Source organism: Canis aureus, chromosome 2, assembly GCF_053574225.1.
Source record: "Canis aureus isolate CA01 chromosome 2, VMU_Caureus_v.1.0, whole genome shotgun sequence".
Taxonomy (NCBI): Eukaryota; Metazoa; Chordata; class Mammalia; order Carnivora; family Canidae; genus Canis; species Canis aureus.
In genome coordinates, this window is record NC_135612.1 from 13,354,320 (window position 1) to 13,381,122 (window position 26,803).

At 39.7% G+C, this 26,803-nt stretch overlaps 1 long non-coding RNA gene across 5 annotated transcripts in view; it reads right to left on the bottom strand.

Annotated features, from left to right (window-relative positions):
• LOC144292932 (uncharacterized) overlaps positions 1-26,803 on the bottom strand; it is a 72,716-nt gene that overhangs the window by 11,155 nt on the left and 34,758 nt on the right. For 4 of the 5 annotated variants that reach the window (XR_013360349.1, XR_013360337.1, XR_013360344.1 and 1 more), the window contains 2 exons: positions 9,036-9,156; positions 8,745-8,907 (listed from right to left, as the gene is read on the bottom strand). This is a non-coding gene — a long non-coding RNA (uncharacterized LOC144292932). The remainder of the gene's footprint in view (positions 1-8,744; positions 8,908-9,035; positions 9,157-26,803) is intronic. The other variant, XR_013360339.1, reaches the window with a different exon arrangement.

The following is a 26,803-nucleotide window of genomic DNA, read 5'->3' on the forward strand; positions in this document are numbered from 1 at the left end:
CAGAGATATTTTTAAGCAAAGATAATTGACTTAATATCATTTTAGCTGAAGCATTAAATAATGCTCAGTTAAAACCCTGGGGGAGAGACATAAAGCAGAAGACTGAACTGAGTAATCCATAGTACCTAATTATAAATCTAGCTTCAGATACAATCAGCCCATGGTGATATACAAGGAGGAAAATACATGTTTACGTGGCACCTCTCTGAAGCCTCCACTTAAATGCCCTGTGTCATAGAGCCTGCTCACTTATAGCATTTGGCCAAAATCACTGAAGGAATGAATTATTTACCATTTGCTTAAGATTCACACTTGAGGGGCAGCCTGGGTGGCTCAGTGGTTTAGCACCGCCTTCAGCCCAGGGTGTGATCCCGGAGTCCCGGATCCAGATCCGAGTCTCAGAGTCATACGTCAGGCTCCCTGCAGGGAGCCTGCTTCTCCCTCTGCCTGTGTCTCTGCCTCTCTCTCTCTCTGTGTCTCTCATGAATAAATAAATAAAATCTAAAAAAAGAAAAGATTGACACTGAGCAGTATTATTTTGGACATGTCATCATTTTGCTTATATTAAAATGATGAAATGGAAAATAGAAGATGTGATACCTGGGGGCATGTAGGTAGCTCAGTTGGTTGAGTGTCTATCTTCTCCTCAGGTCATGGTCCTGGGGTCCTGGGATGGAGCCTGAAATCAGGCTCCCTGCTCAGCAGGGTGGCTGCTTTTCCCTCTCCTTCTGACCTTACCCCCTGCTCATGCCCTCTCTATCTCTCTCTCTAATAAATAAATAAATAAAATCTTTAAAAAAAAGGATGTAATACTTGAAGTATTTCAGAGAAAAAGCTGGAGCCAGAAGTGTTGGTCACAATGAAAGGCTGAATATTTTATCTTTCAAGAGTGCACAGTTATGCATAGTATAAGCTCTTCTATGACTTTATTCAGGTGTTATCAAGAATAGGTTAATAAATGAATAACTTATTGTTATGTCAGAATTAAGGTACAAGAAAGATGAAGAGTAGGAAAAAATAAGAAGCGTGACCTGAATCTTCAAGTATATGGCAACATATTGGAAAAGAGAGGCTAACCTGAATAAATGAGAAGAGAACAGTTCAAGAAGACTCCTTTATGGAAATCCTTAAAAGCTACATCAAGAATCTTAGACCTTCCCTAATATTATTTTATTATACATTTTGCGTTTGTTGTAAAAATAATTAAAACATAAATCGGGAAAATAAAACTGGGATAAAATTACCCCCAATCCCAACACACAGTTGATTTATTGCTATATAGCTTTATTGACAGCTCTGTAGTGTACCTGCTATTTTGTAAACACATTTTCCACATAAGATCTTAAGCATTTTTCAAGGACAGTAAATATGTATCAGAAATATTTCAGGGAGATCAGAAAAGGAAGAGAAAAATGTGGGGAAGTGATTGGCCAGGTCTCACAGTAGGTGGGGCTCTGTCCAGGAGAGTGTGCAGGATTTAGATAGCAAGGGGATGAGACTTTCCAGAAAGAACAACAATGTAGAAAACTGCAGGGAAGGGTAGAGAGCATGGTTCACGCATGCCCCAGTGAGAAGACCTCCCTCGGGGAAACAGCTGGCTTCCCCTGGAGAAAGGTGGGTAAGGCTAGGACAAGGTAGGCAGATGAAGGGAAGGTTCAGGATGACTTTTCTTCCTCTGCTCTGAACACCGAACAGGGAGGAAAGAGTTTGAATGGTAGCCCACAGCCAAATGGGGATGCCTTTCCCCATGAGGAGAATGGGCACAAGTGATGTGCAGTAGTGAGAAGAGGGGTTTTCTATTTATGCTATAAATTTGTCAAGACTCTTTTGTTGCTAAACAAGAGAAAAAGCCACTGCTCTAGGTAAAACAAAAAGAAGGGTCAGCTCCAAGGATATAAGGGGCCTCCCATAGCTAGAGCTGAATGCAGCTGGACCTCACGAGATGGCAACTCGTTGCTAGAGGGCTGTAAGCAAGCTGGCCTCCTCCGTGTCCGCCTCGCCTTTCTGCGTCCCTTGTGGGCCTGCTCCATCTCTCTTTCTCTGCAAACTGGCTAGCTGCACAGTGAATTCCCACAGTGCATTTTAGGTCTACATGCTCCATGTCACATTTATGCCACTTAGAAAGTCTTTCTCTGTCTCCCTCTTGATGTCTTTGTCTGGTCCCCAGTCTCCAATGAGGAAGGCAACCCTGTTTGGGTCAGTTCAGGCCAGATCTACCCTTGGTTCAGTCAACTGTGGGATGGCAGGAACGGGCCAAGTAATGGAGCCCTACTGGCCCCTGGAGGAGGAAGGATGGGAATGGGCTGGGACAACATTCCAGATGGTCTTCTGTATGTGCTCTCAACTCTCCCCTTTCCAGAAATTAGTGGATCTCTCACATACTGGGTTTTAAAAAATCAAGAGCATGCAAGTGCCAGAATGACTTTGAGTATTATAACCAAAGAGATACCTTTTTCTCAACAAAAGGAAAGGAAATCTGGACATATGATAAGCTCACAGACCACTGAAGAGCCTCTCAGAAAGAGCACATTGTGCTCGTGTGCCAATCTGAGCCTGAAATAGCAGAAACATAGAGGAAAATGGAAAATAAAACTCAACCCCACACCATTAACTATGTAACATGACCTGCAACAAGTAGATCACGAAAGATGACCAATGGGAGATGACGTTAGGTATATGTGGATCTTGGGGGTCAAAATCCCCCAAGATCCCCTCAAAATCTTGCTCTGCATGATGGCTTTGATTGCTTGGTTAAATCTAACCCAAGTACGTCCTATTGTGCAGTTTGGGCGTGGTGGTAGAAGCCTGGGTGAGTCATGTTGATGACCAATTGTGGTTTCTTTTTTCTCTACCGTGAAGAAATATGGCTTGCTCAGCATATCAGCCGAGTCTAAATACCTTCAGGATATGCTACCAGAGACAGTTATTAAAGGGTGAAAGAAATACTGAGAGAAGAAATGAGGGCAAGGAAAATTTAGATGACTACTTTGAGTGGGAGGATTGGATTGGGATATAGAGAAAGGATAAGATCATTTGAAAATCTTCTATATCACAAGAATGTACTAACTCTTTTTAAGTAAAAGTTGATTCCCATGAGCCACTTAGTCTCAGTAAATTCCAGACTGAAACAACATATTAAAAGGATTGATCTGGCTGTGTTAAGAATTTGAAGTGAATGGTATGCTGTGCAGAAAATTGGGCTCCTAAGACTTCAGTGTAGACAATTAACTCAATAAAGTGGTATTTGTGTGGGGGAGGTTGAGTGGAAGTAAAAGAAAAACCAGCCAGAGTTTGTGGTATAACTCGATTTTCAGAGATACTTTGCCAGGCAAAATATTAAACTGTATGACTCAGTTTCTTGTGTTGCATCCAGGTCTGAGGGGCCATCAAGAACTTGTCACTATCCTAGGATGAGGACAGCTATAGGATGATGGGTCTGGTGTATTTATTACCATGAATACATCATCCCAAACTTGTTTTCTCCGCTCCCTAGCAAAAGATGGAATTGTTACAATAATCAGCCTTTCTCTCAGCACAAACACACATGAAACAAATATTTCAATCATGTTCCTATTTCCTAAGAAGATGGGGAAGGCACCCATTCTTGGAAAGGAGCAAATCAAGGCAAATTCTGGCTTCCCACTCAGAGATATGGGTCTGGATCAGGGCTTTCCTAGAGTACTGCTCACGTGGGGATCACACTATGGTCTGGTGAACATCTGGAATGCTGAATGGGAACAGATCTAAGAATTCATCAACTGGTTAGGAGTAAGGTCCAGCCAAAAATGGTTTGCCTCTGTCCAGTGGATACTCTGGGGTTTAAAATTTAAAAAAAAAAATTTTTTTTTAAGTAATCTCTATACTCAACATGGGGCCTGAACTCACAACTTGGAGTTCAAGAGTCACATGCTCTACCAACTGAACCAGCCAGGAGCCTGGAGTTTAAAATTTTTAAATTAATAGCAATAATAAATACAATATGATAATTGCATTTAAGTGCAATATAATAGTGGCACCTGGGTGGCTCAGTTAGTTAAACATCTGACTCTTGATTTCAACTCAGGGTCATAAGATCAAGCCCTATGTGGGGCTTGATGCTGTGTATGGAGTCTGCTCAAGATTCTCTCTCCCTCCACCTCTCCCCCTCCCCCTCTTCTGTCTCTGTCTCCAAAAGAAATTAAAATTAAAAAATTAAAATACATATGCAATATAATAATTGCAACCAGCACACTTATCATACAGGAGGCACTATGACAAGTGCTTTAAATCAGTCTTCAGAATAGCCCTATGAAATGCATATTCAATTTTATTATGCACAGGTAACAGATGAGAGAACTGAGTTTCAGGGTGATCAAATAACTTGCTCAAGGTTATATAGTCAGTAAGTGGCAGAGCTGGGACTTGAACCCAGCTGTGTGGATCTAAAGCTTGAATGCTTTTCCCTTGAATGCTTTTCCCACTATGCTGTGTTGCCAAAATGTGATGGCCTCCAGGAAATGGAAGTGATATTCACCTAGGTGTTTACTTGGCTCTGTCCTTTACTTCTCTATAGGAATTCTGATTGAACTGTGTATTTATGTAAAAATACACTCCTAATTCTTTTTTAAAAATAACCTTGGAATTTTAGAACAGTTTCAAATGTATACAAAAGTTGCAAAGATAGTATAGAAGGTTCTTATTAGTCTCCTCTAGTTTCCCCTATTGTTAACATAATATATATATATAATATATTATATTATTTATTATATTATATTATATTATATTATATTATATTATATATATAATATAATATATATTATATTATATATATAATATGTATATATTATTACCATGGTACATCTGTCACACCTAATGGACCAACACTGATGTGTCACTATTAACTAAACTCCATACTTTACTCTTATTTCAATTTAATTCTTCTTCTTTGATGTCCTTTTTCTGTTCCAGGATCCCATCCAGGATACCATATTGCATGCGGTCATCATGTCTCATTAGGCTCCTTTGTACTGTGACAGCTTCTTAGACTTTTCTTATTTCTGACGACCTTGATGCTTTTAAGGAATACTGCTCAGATGTTTATAGAATCTCCCTCATTTTGGGTTTGTCTGGTGATGTTTTTCTAGTCTCGGGGTTATGGATTTGGGGGACGAAGGACCATAGAGGTGAAGGGTCATTCTTAGAACATCATATCAAGGATATATACTATCAACATGATTCATCACTGAGGATGTTAATCTTGTTCATCTGGTCATTTCTGTGCTGATTTCCTCCACTGTGAAGTTACCTTTTTACACTTTTCCATATGATTTGGGAGCAAGCCACCAGATGTAGACCACACTCAAAGGGGGTGAAGAGTTAAACTCTTACCCCCTTGAGGAGAGACTATCTACAAAAATTAATTGGAGTTGTTTTGTATGGGCTATGTGTCTTTTCTCTCTTATTTACTTATTCAGTCATATGTTTATGTCAGTATGGCATTACATATTTTTATTTTATACCATATGTTATAACCTAATACTGCATTATTTATTTTGTTGCTCTGATTTTTCCAGCTTTGGCCATTGGGAGGGGGAGGTCAGCTCCTGTTTCCCTTTGACATGCTTCCAGCATTTTGTTTTTGGACACTCCCTTACTTTCTGGCACTACAGAATGCTCTAGGCTCAACTTGTGTATACTCTGCCCCAGCAGTAGAATTAACCATTTATTTACATGCTGATTCCTTCTATTGGAAAATGGTATTAGAAACTAAGATCTGAGGGCTAGCTTTGATTATTGCTACTGGGGTATCTTTGCTTCTAGGACAGAGCTCAAGGCTAGAGCTGGGAAATATATGTATATATGAGCCCATGTTTACACACATATCTATAATTATTCCTGTATCCATCCATCTGTATATTAAGCTTAACATGAGCTCATGTGAGGTCTCCAACTCGAATCCATACCACAAGTTTCATTCTAGACTTTTCCCTTGCTTATCTGCAATTTTCCACTCCACAAGTAAGAAAACTGGATCCTATCATCTGCTATTATTTATTTGTTTGTTCAGTTCTAGCATATTCATACAGTAGTTTCAAAATTCTTAATCTTTACTACCACAAAAAACAACTTTATCAACAGGACAATGTTTATGTGAAGTTCCCTTTGTCTTTATTCTTACAGTCTCTAATCAAAATGCTGTTTTCCAAAGTTACCTAATTCTTTTTAACCATTATTTTTCATTATGAAAACTGTAGTTTTATTGTTGAATATTTGGAAAATAGAGTAAAATTTAAGAAATCTTCCATAATTCTGTATTAACCATGGCTAACTTTTGGGTTCTTCTTTCCTCCTTTTTCTTTATGGATATGTGTGTATGGACATCAATACAGTTATCTATATATATTTATCTCCCTACCTATAGTTCTCCCCATAAAAGTCTATCTCTGTATATCTTTTTAAGCATCAAATGAGCAATGTAGTTAATAGTGACTATACAGAAGATTTAGAAATGATTCTATCACCAAATCTTAAGCTGAAACTTGATAAGCAGAAAATAATTCTAGTATATTTCAGTGCAGCTAGAATATTTCTAATAATTTCTGTCTGGTGATATAACTTCGTATTAAATAGAACTTATATCCTTTAAGTTGTCTAGGTGTCAAGCTAATCTCAGATCTATTAATATGGCCTGAATAGCAATCACATCAAGACTTTATCTGTCTACAGAATGCTGTAAGGGCAACTATTCTGCTTTATTGATAAAAAAGGATCCCTGAGCTGTTGATATCCAAATATTAGACAGCAAAGAGAGCATACTTCTGTAAGAATTTTGGCTTCTGGTATGTGCTTGCTCACAGATGAAGACAATCCACTAACCCAAAAAGGGGGACTACAGAGGAAACTCCAAGAAAAGTTAACTTTTTTCTTAAACGTGGTTTCATATATCCTTTAAAAAATGGATGAATGTTTGGTTGAGATTTTAAGTCTCTAATACGTAGAGTAAATAGAGGTCACTGTGGCTTCTATAATTCTGGGATAGATTCTAGCGCTTAACTACTTTGATCACAACTGTGGGTTCAGAAGCTTCATGGTCAATCCTTCACTTTTCTTACACCCTCATTGACTCAGAGTTATGTTTACCTTTACTGAATGAATAGGATGAATAAGTCCAGAAGTAGGAGTTATATAATGTTAGTATTGACCTATTGACACTGGACATGAAGCAGGACCAAGAGCCAAGATGTGGATTGGAAACCAAAAGATGAAAAAGCTCCCAAGAAGACATGAGGCACCTCCCAGACCCAGTGTGTCCAGTGAAAGGCTGTTACTTTATGGTAATAATAATTCCTGTAGCTGCTATAGTAGAAAGACAGAGGTGAAAAGGAGAAGGGATTTAAAAATGTTGCAGTGGTAAAAGATTTGTCTGCAACTTATGTATGCTTTATGGGGAAAGAAACTCTTGGAATTAGATGGAGCTCATATAAAATATTGAGGCCCATGATGAGCACAAGAGACCCACGGAAGGTGAAAGTCTCCTAAGTGTTGTTGATAATGACATGAATAGATTCCTGTTGGCAGATTAAGTGTCCTGATTATGTTCTTTTTGGGTATACCAGAAGAGAGTGGTTTGAGCTCACTGATCACAAGATAAAGGAAGGAGGAAACCTAAGCTGCCTTACATAACCTCAACCTGGTACACTTTGGCACAAAATATCCACGTATTTAGGGAGATCTCAAGGATCTTCTGAAGGGTGTCAAAGGCTTTTCCAAAGAAGAGAAGAAGTCGATAATAAGGCCACTGCATACAGCTGTGCATTTTGTATAGTGCATAAAAACATGCAGATGAAGAGCCCTACCTCTCCTTTGCCAAGCCCTTCGCCCTGCCTGAGACTTCATCCAATCAGAGAAAATGGATTTTTCCAGCTGGTTCTCCCAGAGAGGAAGCTTTTCCAAAATTCGCATTAAGGCTTTACAAAAGATAGTAGTGGCCCAGGGGTTCAGCCATTTTTCTCCAAAGCCAAGCCACGTTTCTCCTCACACTGTGAACCCAGTATATAAGGCCAATCTTTAAACCCTTAAATTTACTTAAATGAACAGAATATTATGTATTTCTTACATTATAATACTTTGCTAAAATAGCAACATTTATTTACGTGGCAAAGTATATTATTTTATCAAAAAGAATGTCAACTAGTTACTAATAAATTTTTTGTAAAATGAGAAAATAGCTCTTTTTCTTTTACTGGGTTTATTTAAAATCTTTAAAAAGATTTTATTTTTTAAAGTAATCTCTATACTTTAACATGGGGCTTGAGCTCACATCCCAGAGATTAAGAGTCTTATACTCTATTGACTAAGCCAGTAAGGCAGCCCTATTGGGTTTATTTTTAAAGTTATTCTAGAGAGATACCTTTGCCCTAACTCTCAAAGGTTCATAAAGCCGGGCCCATCTTCATCTACTTAATGTTACTTTATGGTTCTAAAATTCCTCTGGTTACTGATCTCAGTTCACCCAGGCAAGTTATTTGCAAAATGTGTCCCAAGAAGCTGAATTCATTTACTCATTGACTGGGACTATTTAAAATGGAATACTGGAATGCTGGAAAGCCACATTCCAGAAGGGTAATACAAATCTGTAGTTATATACGACACTATGGAGTTCAAAAAATTCCTGAGTAGCCATGTAAATGTACCAAGTGAGTTGACTTAGGCAAGCTATCTGGTCTCCCTGTGCCTCAGTTTCTCCCTTGTGAAATGAAACTTACCTTAAATGATTAACTGAGAAAAGAAATGTGGGCAGTCCTGGTGGTCCAGCGATTTGGCGTCACCTTTGGCCCGGGTTATGATCCTGGAGACCGGGGATCAAGCCCCACGTTGGGGACTTGGAGCTGCTTCTCTCTCTGCCTGTGTCTCTGCCTCTCTCTGTGTCTGTCATGAATAAATAAATAAATCTTAAAAAAAAAAAAAAAGCTGAACTCTTTAAAAAAAAAGTGTATAATATTTAGGCTTGTACTTGACACACAGTAAACATAGTAAGAAATCTCCCTTAGTCTTACTACAACTGATGTTGGGCTGATCTAAGACATCCTGGCCAAGCATTCAACTTCTTTTAAAGATTACTTCGTTCACTTCTGCAAAAGTGCATCGTTTGCATGAAGAAAGATGCTCATCTTTATACTGGTGAGAGAAGGGGCATTTATTTACTTTGTTAAACTGTGATATAATTTTGGTTTTTTGTGATTTCATATTTTGATTCTCCCTAGCTGAAAGTTTATAAAAAAATAGTATGAGTAATTCCTAACAAATGAAAAGATGGCTCATTTGCACTTATGAGAAGTGAAAATTAAAATTACGCTTCATTATTATTTTCTGCCTCTCAGAACTGGTAAAGGTTCTGAATTGTATGATATAAATTGTAATTGATGAGAAGGTGGAGAAACAGACAATCACATAATCATCAATATCTATCAAAATTGCAAATGTGCCTACCTTTCAACATAGTAAAAACATCTAGAAATATGTATAACAGACATATTTGCACATATACAAAGTGGTCTATGAGCAAGGCCATTGTTTTTAATTGAAGTATTGCTTTTAGTTAGAATATTTTGGAAACAACCTAAATTTCTATCAATAGGGCATTCACCAGATAAATTTTGCTACATACAATTATAGAAAAGAATGAGGATGCTCTTTCTGTATTACTATGTAATACATGGTATATTCAATAAAAACCAAGTACAGAGCAATACGAAAAAGTGGTATTCAGCTAACAGGGACAAAAAAGAAATGAATATGTTTGACTGTATATTAAATACCTATGGAAAATGCACGGGAAACCACTAACATCAGTTGTCTTTTAGAGGAGGAACAGGTAGCTGGAGGACAGGATGAAAGGAAGAGTTTTTGTTGTATTTTTTTCACCTTTCTTGAATCTTTAATATGTAAACAAATGGCATATTTAAAAAATAAATAATTTAAAATATTCCTCATCAGTCAAGAGATGATCTTTACTCATCCTCAATTTTGGTGGTCGTTTTCAACACAGGTTTTGATGAAATAATTTTTAAAAATCTAAATTTCTTGAAGTTTAAGATTTTAGGTAGAAATGATTTCACACTGAACTTTTTTTTAGTATAACATGAAACTAAACTTTTCTTACTATTTAAAACATTCCTCATGATTATTATATTTATTTATCTATCAATTTTTGAGAGAGAGAGAGAGAGAGAGCTCGTGCAGAAGTTGGGTGGGAGTAAGGGCAGGGGGAGAGGGACAGAGAATCTTAAGATTCTCCATTCCCCACTGGGCATGGAGCCATTGCAGAGCTCAGTCCTCAGACCCTGAGATCATGACCTGAGCTGAAATCAAGAATCAGCTGCTAACTGACTGAGCCACCCAGGCACCCCTCTCGTGATTCTTTTTGTTGGGATTTGAGCAGGCTTTCAACATTGAAAAGGAAAACGAAATAAGTGTATTCCATATATGTCATGTTAAAAAATTCTAGAATATTCATGAACTTGAAGTCAAATTCTTCTACCTACCAAAAAGCAGATGTCCTTTGAGGCTCAGGAGGGAGAATGTGCCTGCTGCCCTCAGAGTTGCTATTTCCTGTCCTAGTGCTGCCCCTGATCTGAGCCTACAACACAATTTTATATTCATAGTTCCAGCCTTGCACACAGAGGCAGGCAACTGATAGTAAACCCCAAAGGAGGATTCTGATCTATTCCTGTACCGGCCCCTCCCGAGATGCAGCTGAAGCTGAGCCTTCCAAGAGTAACCTGTTGTTGGGCATGGCTGCTTCAGAGTGGAGAATTTGTTGTCTCTCACACTTGCACAAATATCTGAGGGGGAGGCCAGCAGCCATATTGACTTCTTCTACCTCCTGGTCACAACCACCACTGACTCAAGGTTGTACATAAAACCCTTCTTTGTAAATTCACATTTGAAAACATTTCCAAATGCTATCCAGTCTTTCATTCATCCAACATTTCTCTTCATTATCTATCTCTTTTCATAATTCTGTTTTCATTTCCTTCATCCCAAAATCTAACAAAATATCTTAATATTAGTTTGAGGTTCAGCGGCAATAATCTAAAGATATCTGAAGAATTCTGTTTTTTAATTCTTGCCAAACAAACTCTGCTGGGCATATTGAGAAATTAAAGAAAACTTTAGAGAAAAATGGGAAATGTCTGTCTTTAAATAGGTTTTTAAGCTGAAATTCAGGATCATTTCCTTCAGTACAAGGTAAGACTGGACAAGCTTTTGTGAGTACCTGATTTTTCCTGTTATTAATAATGCCATTAATTGAGTGCCACTATGTTTTATTCATTTTTACACCAACCTGTAAGACGGGTCTTATACTCATGATCAGATGAGGGAACAGGCTCAGAGAAGTTAAGTCACAGAGCTTACTTATGATAGGGTGAGACTTAAAACAGTGAGTAATAACTATGATAGAGTGCTTACTTTGCACCAATCTCAGGGGGCAGTATTTTTCATAATTTCTACACAGCAAACCTAGCAAGGTTAGTACTGTTATTATCCTTTTGCAGATAAGGAAACCTGAGTCATAGAGAGATCAGGTTGGGAATCTAAGCCTGTTTGATTCTTAAACTCTGGCTCCTTCCAGATGGTTATATACCTGGACCAAATGGAAATGGACATTTCTAAGATTAAATGTTAGCTATTGAGAGAAACTGTAGTTTTAGGATCTGGTTAGGAGATGAAGTTGATAATAGGGAAAAGTAGAGGGAAATAAGCCATCTAAATTTATTTATTATGAACTGTATTGAGAATCTTTAAACAACCTGAAGCAGAAGCAATTTTCTAACTAAGCACAGAAGAGGGTCATTTAATGTTTGAAAGAGGCATCTGAATGGCAGTAGCCTAGTCTTGAGTAGCTAGTGAAATTAGTGGTGAGCATCTGTTCCTGATATCCACTAGGACAGAACAAATGAATGGGACTTAAGTCACAATGGAGATATTTCAGTGCACTGATGTGAAGGTTGCTTTGGAATTGAAAAGTTATCAAGGAGATTACAGACTCTGTATCTGGAAACTTTAAAATATAGTTTTAAATTAGTCTAGGATGATTATCCTAGACTTATCCTGACTCAGCCCAGAGAGCTGGAGTCCAACCATTCAAAAATCCTGTCCAACTTCTTGATTCTATATATAATTCCCAATTCCCAATGAATTCTGAGAGTGATTGTATCTAGGCTTTCCTTCAATGTGTGCATATCAGCATTTATTGCTTCCAGGCTTTCTCATCTCTCCCCATCAAATTTTGGATTTGGGAACAAAGAGAAAAGCGAAGTCCATGTAATTTGCTTGTACCCTCTATTATTTCTCCTTATTTCCCCCTAATGCCTCAACACAATGACTCCCTCTGACTAAGAAGTTTTAAATGTTCTCACCCAGTTGAATGTCAAAACCGATTTCTAGGTACATAGTCTGCTCACATGGCTCTTGCCTGGGATACTCTTAGTCTTAGAAATTTCACCATCTACGGTGTCAGAGCCTACTCTCACTCTAGGCATAAAGCCTCTGAAGATCATCCTCTTGTCAGGATTTCTAGAATACTCAAAGTCTGAACCACAAAGTTCAGTGCTGAGTCACCCTATGATTCTTTGGAATTACACATATCTCCCCTTCCAACTAGATTGTTAGTTCTCTAAGTGAAGAGACCTTGCCTAATGCTTTTCTCAATCCCCAATATTGCTGAACAGTCAGAACTCAAATATTTGTTTGTTTTTAATCACTAATAACTTTGTGGTCTTATTTTCACCCTTGTGGTCTAGTGAGCTTAAAAATTTCAAATAGATTAAAAAATATTGGCCTTAAAAAATGTTGGCCTTGTAGAATATATTAGACGTTGGTCAAAAATGCAAACTATGTTGTACAAAACATATTTCACTTCAGTGGGAGCACTACTCAGTGCTTTTTTGCTGATAGGATTTAGAAAAAAAGGTGCCCTTGACACTCAGGAAATGAGTCTGCTTACATTCTCTCTCATCCCAGATCTCTGGTCCCCTATTTCAAGATAAGAGTCTATTTGGCTTGGCTCCATTTACCTGAAGTTTATGTGCGGAAAGCATGCCATATACTGAAAAAGAGGAAGAAGAGGAGAACTAACATGTTGAACATTTATTTGGCAGGGACTTTAAGTTCATAATTTCACATAATATTCATGGATTTCCTCCTGTTCTTCAAGTTTAACTAGCCACTAAGTCCCAAGAATTCTGAAGTCCTAACACCTCTCACATCTTTTCCTTCTTTTCCATTTCCTCATATATTTATCGTACTAGACTCACTTCCTCACAACTATACTGCAGCAAGTTCCTGGCAGAAACTCTCTAGACCTACATCTCCCCAGCCCAAATCACTTATCGATCTTCTTTCAACATCAGTGTAATCATCCTTATGGTGCTACTACTCCCCTTCATATGGAGAGGGAAATACCAGCTCTAGTCTCCATTCCACCTGTCTCTCCAGCCTCATTCCCTACCCCTCTCTCTCCCTGGCATTCCTAACTGATATTCTCAGTCTTATTGAAAACCCTCAGTGGTGGCAATTATTTCTTTCTTTATCTATTCCATAAACATTTACAGGGCCCCTACTTTGTGAGTGTCTCGAAGTAAGTCTTAGGGACAAAAAAAAAAAAAGATAAATAGAACACAGTCTCTGTCCACAAGTAGGAGAAATTAACATTATACAGATTTGGGCCTTTTGGTATGTTGTGGTGAGTATTAATAATAGAGATATCTGCCTGGCGGAGGGAGAACATTGAGTGAAGACTTATCAGACTTCACTTGGGGGAAGTGAAGGTCAGGGAAAGTTTCACATAAGAGAAAATGCCTCCTCTGAAAATCAAGAAAACAATTCCATTTATAATAACATCAGAAGAAAAACACTTAAGAAAAAATCTAACCAAAGAACTATAAAGCTCATATACTTAAAACTATAAAACATTGTTAAAAGAAATTAAAGATCTAAATAAATGAAAAGATAGCCCGTGTTTATGTATTGGAGGATTTACTATTATTGTTAGGGCAATACTACTGAAACTGATCTATAGGTTTGATGCAATCCCTCTGAAATTTCCAGCTGCAAGGGACACAGAATAGTCAAAAGAATTTGAAAAAGAACACCACAGTTGAAGGACTCATATCTCCCAATTTCAAACTGACAAGTCTACAGTAATCAAGAAAATGTGGCACTGGTGTGCAGATAGAAATATGGACCAATGGAAGAGAACTGAGAGTTCTGAAGTAACCCCATACATTTATGGTCAACTGCTTTTGACAAGATTGACAAGGACATTCAATGGGAGAAAGAACAGTCTTTTTTTTTTTTTTTTTTAACAAGTGGTTATGAACAACTGAGGATCTACATGCAAAAGAATGCATGTGTACTTCTTTCTCACACTATGGAAATGCAAAACCATGATATTTCTCCCCACCCACAAGGATGTCTGTAATATTTTTTTTAAAAAGGCATTAGCAAGTATTGGCAAGGATGTGGAGAAATTGAAATACTCATACACTGCTATGGGGATTTAAAATGATGCAGCTTCTGTGAAAAACATCTTAGCAGCTCCTCAAAATTTTAAATATAGAATTACCATACGACCTAATAATAATATATATTTAGCAATTCCATTCCTAAATATATACCTGAGAAAATGAAGACAGGTATTAACAGATGTTCGCTTGTATACAGTGTTCAAAGCAGCATTATTCACAATAGTCAAGAAGTAGAAACAATCCAAATGTCTATCAGCTGATGAATAGATAAGCAAAATTTGTATATATACACACTAGAATATTATTTAGCCGTAAAGAAAAGTAAAGTATGGGTCCATGCTGCAATAAACATGAACCTTGAAAACATTATACTAAGTAAAAGAAGCCAGACACAAAAAGCCACAGATTGTATGATTGTAATTCTATGAATGTCCAGAATAGGCAAATCCATGGAGAGAGAAGGTAGATGAGTGGTCACCCGGGGGGGGTGAGGGTGGAGGAGAACTGAGACTCACTGGGAATAGGTACTAGTGTTCTTTTTCGAGTAGTGAAAATGTTCTAGAATTAGATCATGGTGATGTTTAGAATATGCAAAATATAGCGAATATACTAAACCCCACAAAACAAATACTTTAAAATAGTGAATTTTATGTCATGTGAGGCTAATCTCATTTTTTAGAAATGCTATTAAAATAAAAGATGCTTTAAGAAAACCTTGAAGCAGGGAAAGGCTCTAAGAGTGGAAAGTGGAGAAATAAATTCTGGGCAGAGGGTATCAAATGTACAACAGCAGAGCCACGAAGCCATATATTTAGCTCAGGACACTACAAGTGATTACAAAACCACACAAACCCAACCCAGAAAATCAGTTGTAGGTTGAAACAAACGAAACTTATAAAGCTTTTTTTCGTAAGTCAATATGACACTTCATCTCTTGTGTGATTAAAAGATGATTTTCTTCCCTCCTACATATTGCTCCTCATCTTGGAATTGATCAATAAACGAGGGATGCGTGGGTATCATCTCTCTGCCTGGAAGGCTGTCTCCCTGACTCTCTATGGATCATGCTTCCTTTTTTTTTTGGATCATGCTTTCTTATTTTTCAGTCCCAACTTAAGTGTCTTTTTCTGGAGAGGCCTTTCCTGACCCTACCATCTAAGTAGATTCCCACTTTTCACCTTTGTTTTCTATCACTGCTTCCTGTTAGTATCCTGTACAGGCAATTATGTTCACTTGCTGGTTGTTTGGACTTTTTAAAAGGAGATTTATTAACAAGGGGTGGTGGAAAGGGAGCTGGGCAGGGGGTAGGGGAGACTGGGTGATGGGCACTGAGGGGGGCACTTGATGGGATGAGCACTAGGTGTTATGCTATATGTTGGCATATCGAACTCCAATAAAAATATATATACAAAAAAATTAAAAAAATAAAAGGAGATTTATTTATTTATTTTAGGAGAGGGAGGGGCAGAGGGAGAGTGGGAGAGAATCTCAAGTGGACTCCACATGGAGCGTGGTGCCTGACGCAGGGCTCAATCCCACAACCCTGAGATCAAGACCTGAGCCGAAACCAAGACTCGGACGTTTAACCAACTGCACCACCCAGGTGCCCCTTGGCTTGTTGGATTTTTATTTCTCACCCTAGACAGTAATCTCTGAGGATAGGGAACATGATTGTTTTATTCAGTGGTATGTCCCCAGTGCTAGGACAGTGCTCCATAAATATGAGTCAAAAGCAGGAAGGTGTGATAGGTAGATCAGACCTCCTCAGGTTACAGGCCCAGAGCGGCCTGGCACTGCCTCCTTGTTCTGAAGCACAATATCCCAGGCTTAGCTGGTCTAGGGCTTGGCTGTGCTTTAACTCTGTGTTTGCAAAATTTATAGCACTTGATAGCAAAGAAATTCATCCCTGCCAGAGTCAACACCAATAAGTGCTGTGACTCATGGCTCAGCCTGTGTTAGTCAAGGTTGGGCAGGATGGGCCCGGGAGGGCATTCTCTAAGGTAGCAGAGGACTGGGTTTTAAAGTTGGGAAGTGAGCAAACACACCCTGCTTGAGTGGGAGGCTCATGGGAGGTGTGTTGGGAGACAAGGTTGGAAGGCAAAGCTGAGGTACCAGTTAGAGTGAAATCTAACTCTAGAGCAACCCTCCTATGTAGCTCTGTGTGAACTCTCCGACAGAAACTGGGCAAAGGGTCAGCACGCACTTCTGAGGAAGGTGTGATGCTTTTAGTTATAGGCTTGATTCTCTGAAGGAGATGCTGAGGCATTGTGTGTGGTGTGGGATATTTATAAGGAGTAGCGCTTGTGGACAGAAGAAGGCTTGAGCAGTGGGAGAAACTGGCCTGCAGTGGAAGCTTGGCAAAGCCTTGGCCAAGCCAGGGGGCGTTCTTGGAAGAGAAATGTCAGGCAGCGTTGTCACATATCCTGCTAAATGGTGGGGCCTTTCTTACAACCCCTTCCTGCCATTCAGTGGCCACGTACAAGGCTGCCCAGGTAAAGCGATTCTCTGCAGCTGAGGTTCCTGAGTGGAGCTGACAGCTGGAGGCTCCTGTTGACCACTCTCTGCAGCGGGGAGCGGGCCCTGGCCTGGAGGGGCCATAGCTCCCACCACATGAGCCCCCTTAACGTTGGTGGTCCTGTGGAACAGAGCATCTTCCTTTCCTTGCTTCCCTTCACTGCAGACATTGCCCAAAGGCTAGTTTTCCCTCATATCTTAGCCCATAAGAAATATTATCATTTTCCTTCCTCATGAAACAATAAGTAGGAAGCAGTAGGACTACTTGATCTTAACTCTTGATAAGAGGTTGTCAGGCCAAAGATTACATTTCTCCACCCGTTTCACCTTGGTTTGGTTTTTGAAATACAAATTTGTGGTTTTTGATTTTTCAAATCATTTAGACTTTCAAAACCAATGTCGAAGACATTTGGCTGGACATTATTCTCAAAGACAGAATAATGCTTCTCCATTTGGCTGGAAGCTGTTTAATTCTACCTTTAATGTTACTATATTCAAGGAAAGAGAAATAAAAAAGGAAGGGGGAAATGAACTTCCCCGAAGCCCAGTATCAGGCTCTGGAGTTGATTTTTCCATGTTATATGTCATTCAGTGAGGAGGAACTGGCTTTCAAAGATAGGTCACTGATTTCGAGGACTCAAAGACACTTGCCCGTCTCTTATGCCGAGGGGCAAGGCATTATTTGTTATAAATGCTAAATTCCTCTGTGTCCTTCAGGGGAGAGATACGCAGTACAGAATTCAAGTTCACCAAAACTTTTTTTTTCCTTCAAGATTGTGACTTTAGGTCTTTTAATTTCTTATATCAAATTTAGAATCCACTTGCCAATGTCTACCAAAAAAAGTCTGCTGGGGTTATGATAGGGATTGCCCTGAATCTATAGATCAATTATGGAAGAAATGATATTGATACAAGGAAAACGGCTTCTCCCTACATTAGATCTCCTTTGTTTTCTTCTCAGTCTTGTCTTCTAGTTTTCAAGGTGGAAATCTTATACAACTGCCATTAGACTTTATTCCTAGGTCATGGTGCTCTATTATAAATGATATACTGGCCATTCTAGGGCTGAGAAGGGCCAGGTCATGAAAGGCAGTTGTGTTATCTTATGACAGCTTCCTTCAGTGATGAGGTCTTCGTTAATTGCTTATGTTCTAAATGTGCAGGAAACAGGACCCCTACTTGCTTTCTAACCTGGGCTCTGAAGGTTAAACTAATTGGGCAGCTTGGAGAAAGCCACTTCACTTCCCGGGTCTGTGACTTATTTTATCTCAGAATATTATTATCCTCCCTCTACAGATAAGGAAGCAGAGTAGTGAGTGATGAATGACAGCCTAAGGCTTTACAGCTGGCAAATGGCAGAGGCAAGCCTGGGGTAGATCTGTCTGCCTGACTCTAAACCTATACACATTTTTTTGGAGGGGGAGGGACAGAGAGCTCAAGCTCTGGCAGAGGTGAGGGGCAGAGGGAGAGAGAGAATCTTAAGGAGGCTTAAGGCTTAGCACAGAGTGCAATGTGGGATTCAAATTCATGACCTTGAGCTCATGACCTGAGCCAAAAGCGAGAGTCAGATGCTCAGTTGACTGAGCCACCATGCAGGCACCGCAAACCTGCACACTTTGCACAACATCACCCAATCTCCTACAGAGAGGCTGGGTGTATGATTTCCGTATTTCCTTCCATTTTTAATGTTTCATGTGCTCTCGGCTATATTTATCAAACAGAAATAGAAACCATATTCGGCTTATATACACAGTATTAATGCTATGTATTTATAGAGATTAAATTGATTCTTGCCATCTTTGAGGATATTTCCTCTGGGCAGCAAGATATTGGGTGACACTCTCTGAGTTTCAAACATTTTAGCCATGGGACACTGTTTGACCTGCTAAAGCAATTTATTAACTTCCTCTTTTATAGAGCGTCTTAAAAAACAAGTTAAGGTAAACTGCCAAAACTATTTAGCGCGTACTATTACAGATAGGGCCTTTTCGTAGTAAAGGATAAAAAGATAATTAAGTAGGGAAAAGTTTTTGTGCACTGAAATGGTGATTTTGAAAGGATGCTTTAAAAAGTCAACAATGCTGGGGGGCCTGGGTGGCTCAGCGGTTGGGCGTCAGGTCAGCCTTGGGCTCAGGTCACGATCCCAGGGTCCTAGGATCGAGTCCTGCATCTGGCTCCCCGCAGGGAGCCTGCTTCTCCCTCTGCCTGTGTCTCTGCCTCTCTCTCTCTGTCTCTCATGAATAAATAAATAAATAAAATCTTTATAAAAAACATTTAAAAAAAAACCCCAACAATGCTTAAAAGGATTTATTTCCGGGCACCTGGGGGGCTCAGTCAGTTAAGCATCTGCCTTCGGCTCAGGTCATGATCCCAGAATAAAGATCCTTTAAAAAAACAAAAGGATTTATTTCCTTTCTAAATGTTTGTAGAAGGTAACCTTTTTATATTTTTTTAATTTTTAATTTACATTCAATTTGCAAGAAAAGGTAACCTTATTTCCACTTTCAACTGGGCTTCTGCTCCTACAACAGAACCTCCGATGGCAATCGACACAGCAACTAATCTTTCCTCTTCAGCTTGTAAGGTAAGCCACATGTCCAGTGAAATGAAAATAAAAGTATGGCTAATGGGTAAGTAAGTCCCACCTTCAGGGTTTCCTTTACCACCAGGCAAGCCTGGTGCCTGAGGTCTGGGACTTGAAGAGGGTCCCAATGCCTCCTAGTGGCATAAAGGGGCAGATCACCTAGCTGGGAGCCTCTCTGCCTCTCCTCTTCCTTCCAGTAGGCCACATGAACCAGAAGATAGGACATTTATATTTCTGGGCACTGAACACACTCCCTTCAGAAGTTTCCTCAAGAACCTTCTGTGTTTTAAAAAAAGGAATATTCTGTGTTTAATTGAGAAAACAGTAACACTACAATTTTTTTTTCAGTTTTGTAGCTCTCCAAACATTTTCATGGTAGATTGCAAATTTTAAGGTTTTCCAGACTAGTAAAATGAAGAAGAAGAAGAAGAAGAAGAAGAAGAAGAAGAAGAAGAAGAAGAAGAACAACAACAACAACAACAACAACAACAACTAGATTGTCCAACTTTGTGTTTTGTCAAATAATTGATATCTGAGAGACAAAAACTTACCAAATACCATATCATCACCACTGATGAAAGGAAGAACATGATCTTAGCAAAGGAGCAAGGTCATTTCACACACACACAAAAAAAGTCCTTTAAATAGCCTAAAATGGACTTTTTTTTGAAAACTCCCTGTACTATCTTGAATTTTCTCATTCTTCTGCAGAGCAGAGCAGTAAAAACTTTGTCACAGACTTTCACAACCAACCTCTGAAGGAAATGAAGCAGGTATTACGTTCATCTTATGTGTTGAGAAGCGTGCGCTAGGACATGTGAAATAAGAAGGTCCGGTGATGCTGACACTGCTTGTCCCCAAACCATACTTGTGCCATCAAGGCCGTAGACTCTGGGCTAGAATCCTGGTTTAGAGACTTAACAGCTAGGAAAGCTTGGGACAGTTTAGTAACATCTGAAGGCCCTAGAAAAAAAATACATAATCAGCTTACCCTAAGGGCCTGGTTTTAATATAAAGTCAAAGAGCAGATGAGATTTGGTTGGTTCAGTTGCTTCTTCTGGGCCCACCTGCAGGTAAGAGTGACTCCTGAAGGCCAAGGCTGCTAAGTGTGTTTCTTTTCCTGAATTTCCCAGATTACAAACAGGGACCAATCTGCTTAGCCAGCAGAACCTAATTTCTGTCTCTTGTTCTCCCCAGGGCTTTGTAGTCCCAGAGAAACACTTACAATGTGAGTACATATTGTTCTTCAGAGATTTGCCATCTTAGTAAGTCTATGAGCCTTCTGGTATCCTTTAATAAATTCCTTTTCTTTTTAAAAAAAGTATGAGGATGAGTGAAAAAGAATAGAGAGAGATATTCTTTATTCTGAAAATTCAAAACTACATCCCTGAATGTCTGGGAGGATTTGGTGGGTACAAATTTAATGGACATTAAATAAGCCATCTTCTACCTCCCACAACCTCATGGATTTTTTTTTTTTTTTTGTGGGAATACATTGCTTGAACCTAAAGTAAACAATAACCTGAACATTCATACGTGTGCTTGGCCAAAAAGAAAGTGACCTCTTTCATTCTTTCTTTCCTTCTATGGCCCTGCACTTACAGAGGGAAGAGGAACAGAGGTTATACTGGAGGGAGGGATAGAGATAATCCTAATTTTCTCTTTTCAGTTTTTTCACTCTTTTCACAAACTACTTTTCCTTCCTTTTATTAGCTTAGATGATTATAGTGGTGAGAAATTAGCACAGTTACTAAACCGTCCCAAGCTTTCCTAACTGTTAAGTCTCTAAATTAGGGCAATTGCCCAAGATCACAGAGATCGTGGTAAAAAGATCATCAGAATTCTGACTTCTAGCTTTCTACACAATTTTGTTGCCATTTTTAAGGATTTACCAGGAAAACATTACAAGGAGAGAATACCGGACAAAATTTTGAGAATTCATGGACGATATTTCATTTGAGTAAAGATTACAAGAAAATTCATATTCTACTTTGTGAGTGTGTGTGTGTGTGTGTTTGTGTGCTTGTGTGTGCAAGTGAGTGCAAGTGAGTCAGCATGCCTGTAGAGACTTAACAGGAAAAACCATCATTATTGCACTCTACACTAACTAGTAACCCTAAAAAGAATTTTCTTTTGTGATCTTTAAAGAGAGAATTGTTGTGAAAAATGAGATGTTTCCAGAGTACTGCTACTCCTTAGTGCTGCTCACAGAATTACAGGTATTAATCTGAGTTCTGAGAACCAAAACCGAATCTCACTTCTGCTTCAGATATTTACAACAGATGCGGCAGTCTCACAGGGAACTGACCTAACGTAGAAAGACAAGTCCCCACAACAAATCTCTTCCCTGAATCCATGAGTTGCCATGGAAATAGGTAACCAAAATGATGCCATGATTTCTTATCTCCAGAAACAATCCTTGTGCAGAGGGAATGCAAACATAAAGCCATACAAAGGGATGAGCATATTTGCTTATTAAATGATGCTGGTTCATAGTAAGTCCATGGAGAGTCTTTCGGCTTTATCAGTTTTTGAGACTAGCTGATCTTTTTCCAGCTAATGAAAACGTGGCAAAGAGATATCAGAGATTTTTTGTTATTAATGACATTGATAAACAACAGATGGGTGCAATATTAAGAGGCCTTATGCTATACAGCTGTGCCTCCAACCACTTATTGCACAATTTGAGAAGTCGTGCACCCATTAACACTATCATTTTGAGAGGGGTGTGCCGGGGTGGCTCAGTCCCTTAAGAGTCTAACCCTTGGTTTTGGCTCAGGTCTGGTCTTGCGGGGGTGGGTATTGTGGCATCCAGCCCTGAGTTGGGGATGTCTGCCAGAGATTCTCTCCCTTTCCTCTGCCCCTCCCCTGCTCATGCTATCTCTCTCTTTCTCTCTCTAATAAATAAAATCTTAAAAAAAAACCAAACAACTATTACTTTTTTAGTAATAGCAATATCCATTTATTTAGGTCATTTTGAAAACACCAAAAAGAAAAAAGAAAAATCATTTGGGATTTTACCATCCAGTGTTCTATTGCTATAATTCTGGTATAGTTTTTTTCCAGATCATTACATGCATATATTATGAAACAAACTAGACACGTGCATGTTTGCTTATAAGATCGGAATCACACTCTATTTTCCCACTCTTCTAAACTCGTTCGATGCCATATGCTTAGTCGGTGGGTCGAAATGCTCTACCGTCTAAGAATAGTTGCCTCTTTCCCAAAGAAAGGTGTGCCTAGAAAGCCCACATGCAGGGTGAGTATCAGAATACTCTTCCTTTGAATCAGGAATACCTATAAACACTCGGGAGCCCCAGGACAGGATGTGGATAAAAGATAGGTCTAATGATAACCTAGAAAAATGTGCAGAAAGCTCTGGCTTACATTTCATTTAAAAAAAATAACAAAATTATTGTGATCTTAAAAAAAAAAAAAAGCCCTAACATTTCTTTCCTTTTTTTCCAAGAAGGTATGCTAAAATGATGTCAGAGGAGAAAGGAATTTGAGTCTTCATAAGGCAACCAAATGTAGGAGAAGATAGCATGGATCTGGATTCAGACAGACCCAGATTTGAATAAGTACACTACCACTTGGTATCAATAAGACCTTGAGTTGTACTTTCCTGTTCTAAAAAATGGGGATGTAAATACTCCCTTAGAGTGTTGTTGGGAGAATTAAATGAGAATAAGTATGTAAAGCTATTGTAAAGCGCCTGAGTCACAGGGGACACTCCCCTTGACAGTGGCTATTATCATTATTGAGTTGTGAGAGGATTAACTCAAGGGTCCCATGCTCGACCCCACAAGCTGTCCCGTGAACTCAGCAGTGTCCGTTAACTTTAATATTCCCTTCACTGCTTGTTTTGAGACTAATGAAAACAAATGTTATTACTGTGTTTAAGATCCTGCAAACTGTCTGTCGCTAAGACACAATCACAGAGGAAGAGGATCAGGTTATAAAAATTATTGAGGTACATTGGGTCTGACCCAATTTATGAAATACCAGAGATACAATCTATTTGTGGAGGAAAACTGATTTACATTCCTCATGTAATGGGGCTTTCACCGAGAGACACAGTTGGACGTGACTGACTGCTTTGAAATCCGAAAGCAGTTGGCACTAAGTGCTCTTTCTCCATCAGGGTTAACGTACTCTAGCTGCTGTGGTCGCTGCTGGCAGTGTGTCATCTCCTTCTAGAAGGTTCCATGATGAGTCTGCCCATGGCAGCTGCGTGTACATCTCAAATTTTGCTTTTCACTCTTGAGAAAAGGACCCATCCCTTCTCATTTTTCAGTTTAAAATGAATATACCCCCCCAGTTTCCTTTGTTTTCAATGTTTTCCCTGAATCGATTGGTGTTCTTCAGGGCACTTCAGGTTTCTTACTCTCCTTCTGGTCAGTCAGACTCACATCTCCAGTGGTGCTGCATCATGGGTCATAGCTGTCATATTTGTGCAGCCAACTCTAGCCCTTTCTTCTCCTTGCTCTTTTTAGCTGAAAGAGTGATTTAGTTTATTGCCTGTACTTCTGAGATTAAGCCTGAATGTGGGAGAGAATCATGTGTCCACAGGAAAAGAATCAGGAGCCCATATTGGGCATCAGGTTCAATACTATGTGCATTGTAACCATCTGATGTCCTTAGTAATGTTAGCTGAGAAATCCTAGCTCCGGTTTGCAAGTAGCAACTAAGCCGAAATGATTTACTCCTCCTCTGACAGGCTGGAAATTGTCCCAGAAGATTAATTTTTCCCTCAACAATCAGCTACTGCTGTATTACCAATTCTAAGTCATGAGCTGAATGTTCATCGGGCATTACGTATTTCTTATGTGAGTCATGATCAATACATACTGGAAAAGAAATAGCCTTTGTTCTTAAGAGATCCTGGCTGCTTTCGGAATTTAGTTTCATAACACAAATGAGGAACAACCAGGAAGCTATAAATGGAATCCTAAGAGAATATAACAAACCTTAAACCCACAGATTGGTGAAAAGTTGACTGTGGTTTTTAAAATCCTCAGATAGAAGATCCCTTGGAAATCTGACCTCACGACTAGTATTTGAGCACATCCCTCCCCCCACTATTAGTATAATTCCTTTCATTCTTTCTTTTATTGGTCACTGAGGGGCACCTAGATTTGGTCTGGTCACCAGAACTGGGGGACAGAGGGACTTGCTGCTACCATGACTCTGGTCGCCTCCCCATCAGGGAGAACAAGGACAGAAGCTTTTACCAGTGTGGCCTCCCCATTTGGTGCAACTTCTAGGTGCATTCTCCTTTCCTTCCTTAGTATCTGGGCCTCTCTTTATGGGAGGCTGCAGTGCACCCGGAGAAGTGTCTATTCCCCAAAATCTTTTGTAACTAGTAGTGACCGTGGGATTAAGCTCTGGCCAATGAGGTGTTGCTTGGGCCTTTTTGGAAACCCGCTTAAATGGAACTGACTCACCCAGTAGGTATCTTTTCTCCCCTTTTCCCTTTCCTCCTTCTTCTGCCCTTAGATGACCCGTAATGACTGGCACTCCAACCACCTTCTGGGACCAGGAAGCGACCCTCAGCCTGGAAGGCAGCACTTGGGTGGAAGGAGGAGAAGAGTGAGGATGCCGCGGCCCAGGACGGCTCTGAAACTGCCATCCCAGACTTTTTATGTGAGAAAGAAACAACTTCCATCTTGCTCAAACTACTCTAATTTTGTGCTTTTGCATAGGAGCAGCTGAATCTAGCCTAACTGATAGAGCCATTAAAGGGTCAAGCTCCCTGGTGTATGAATTTCCTCTAACAGGAGACAAAACCATTTTTTTTATGAGACAAATTAAAATGGTAACAGTTTTAGGCGTTTCTTTTCAATCATTTAAAGTATGATGACTGGTAGCAACTCCTGTCCCCAGGGGGAAGACAGGGAGCTTGAGGTGCTTGTGGGAGTATGAAGAGAAAGAATCTGTGGGAGGGAGAGACGAGGTCTTAGAAAGGGGGTTGAAACTGCTTTGTGTCTGTCATGTTTTCATCCTGTGCTGTCCTCCTGACTCGATCTGGGGCCTTGTAACTTGTCTGGAGACCCTAGGGGCCACGGAGGAGGGAAGTGCCTGCATCTGAGTAGCCCTGAGTAGCCCTGAAAGCCTGGCCTTCCAGGCAACAAGAGCAGCAGCAAGAAGAGACTGCCATTCTGCTTATACCTGCCTCCAAATATTGGGCAATTACCTGCATTGCTCCAGCGTCATCGTGAACCCCTCAACCATGGGTTACTTGCCTTATTTTGCAGATGTGCAAAACTGAGGCTCAGAGAGATTAAGCATCCCACCCACAGTCACTAATCTGAAACTCCGATAATGTGATCAACTGTTCTGGTTTTCCCAGGACTGAGGGGTTTCCTGAGATGCAAGACTTTCAGGAGAGTGCCAGGCAGGTAGGGATGGTTGGTGAGTCTGGCCTGTCTGACTGCAAAGCTCTGTTAAACCATCTGTGAGCCCCAACAAAGCACACAGCTCAGATTTCCTCAAGGGCTGCTCTAGTATCCTAAAATGCTCAAATTTGACCTCTGGCCTGGGAATGTGCTCTCCTTTCTAGAAGTAGGCCCTGGAGTGGACCTAGTAGGACTATGTAATAGAACTAAAGTCTCCTCTGTGCAGTCTTCCCATACCAGGATAGGATCCCCAACTCCATACACCTATCAGCTAACACTCCGAGAGAGCCCAGGGCTGTGCAGGGAACAGAGCTTGGCCTACTGCACGTCCCACTGTGCTGAAATGTTCTCCAAATCCTTTGCCCTCCTTGTTCACCAGATGTAACCACTTTATTATAATATCTTTATATTTTGCCTTTTTATTTTTTTATATTTTAAAGATTTATTTATTTATTTATTCAGGAGTGGGGAGAGAGAGAGAGAGAGAGAGAGAGGCAGAGACACAGGCAGAGGGAGAAGCAGGCTCCATGCAGGAAGCCCGACGTGGGACTCCCGGGTCTTCAGGATCATACTCCCAGCTGCAGGTGGTGCTAAACCACTGCGCCACCAGGGCTGCCCATATTTTGCCTTTTAAAATACTTTTTTCCAGAGTTTTAAAAGCATTGTCTACATAAATATGCAAAAGGTACAAATTTAAGATGAATCATTCCTGAGTTCTCTCCCTTTCTATCTTAGCTTACCCCTTACGAAATGGCACCAATGGGATTTTGTGTATCTCAGTGTAAACAAACCCA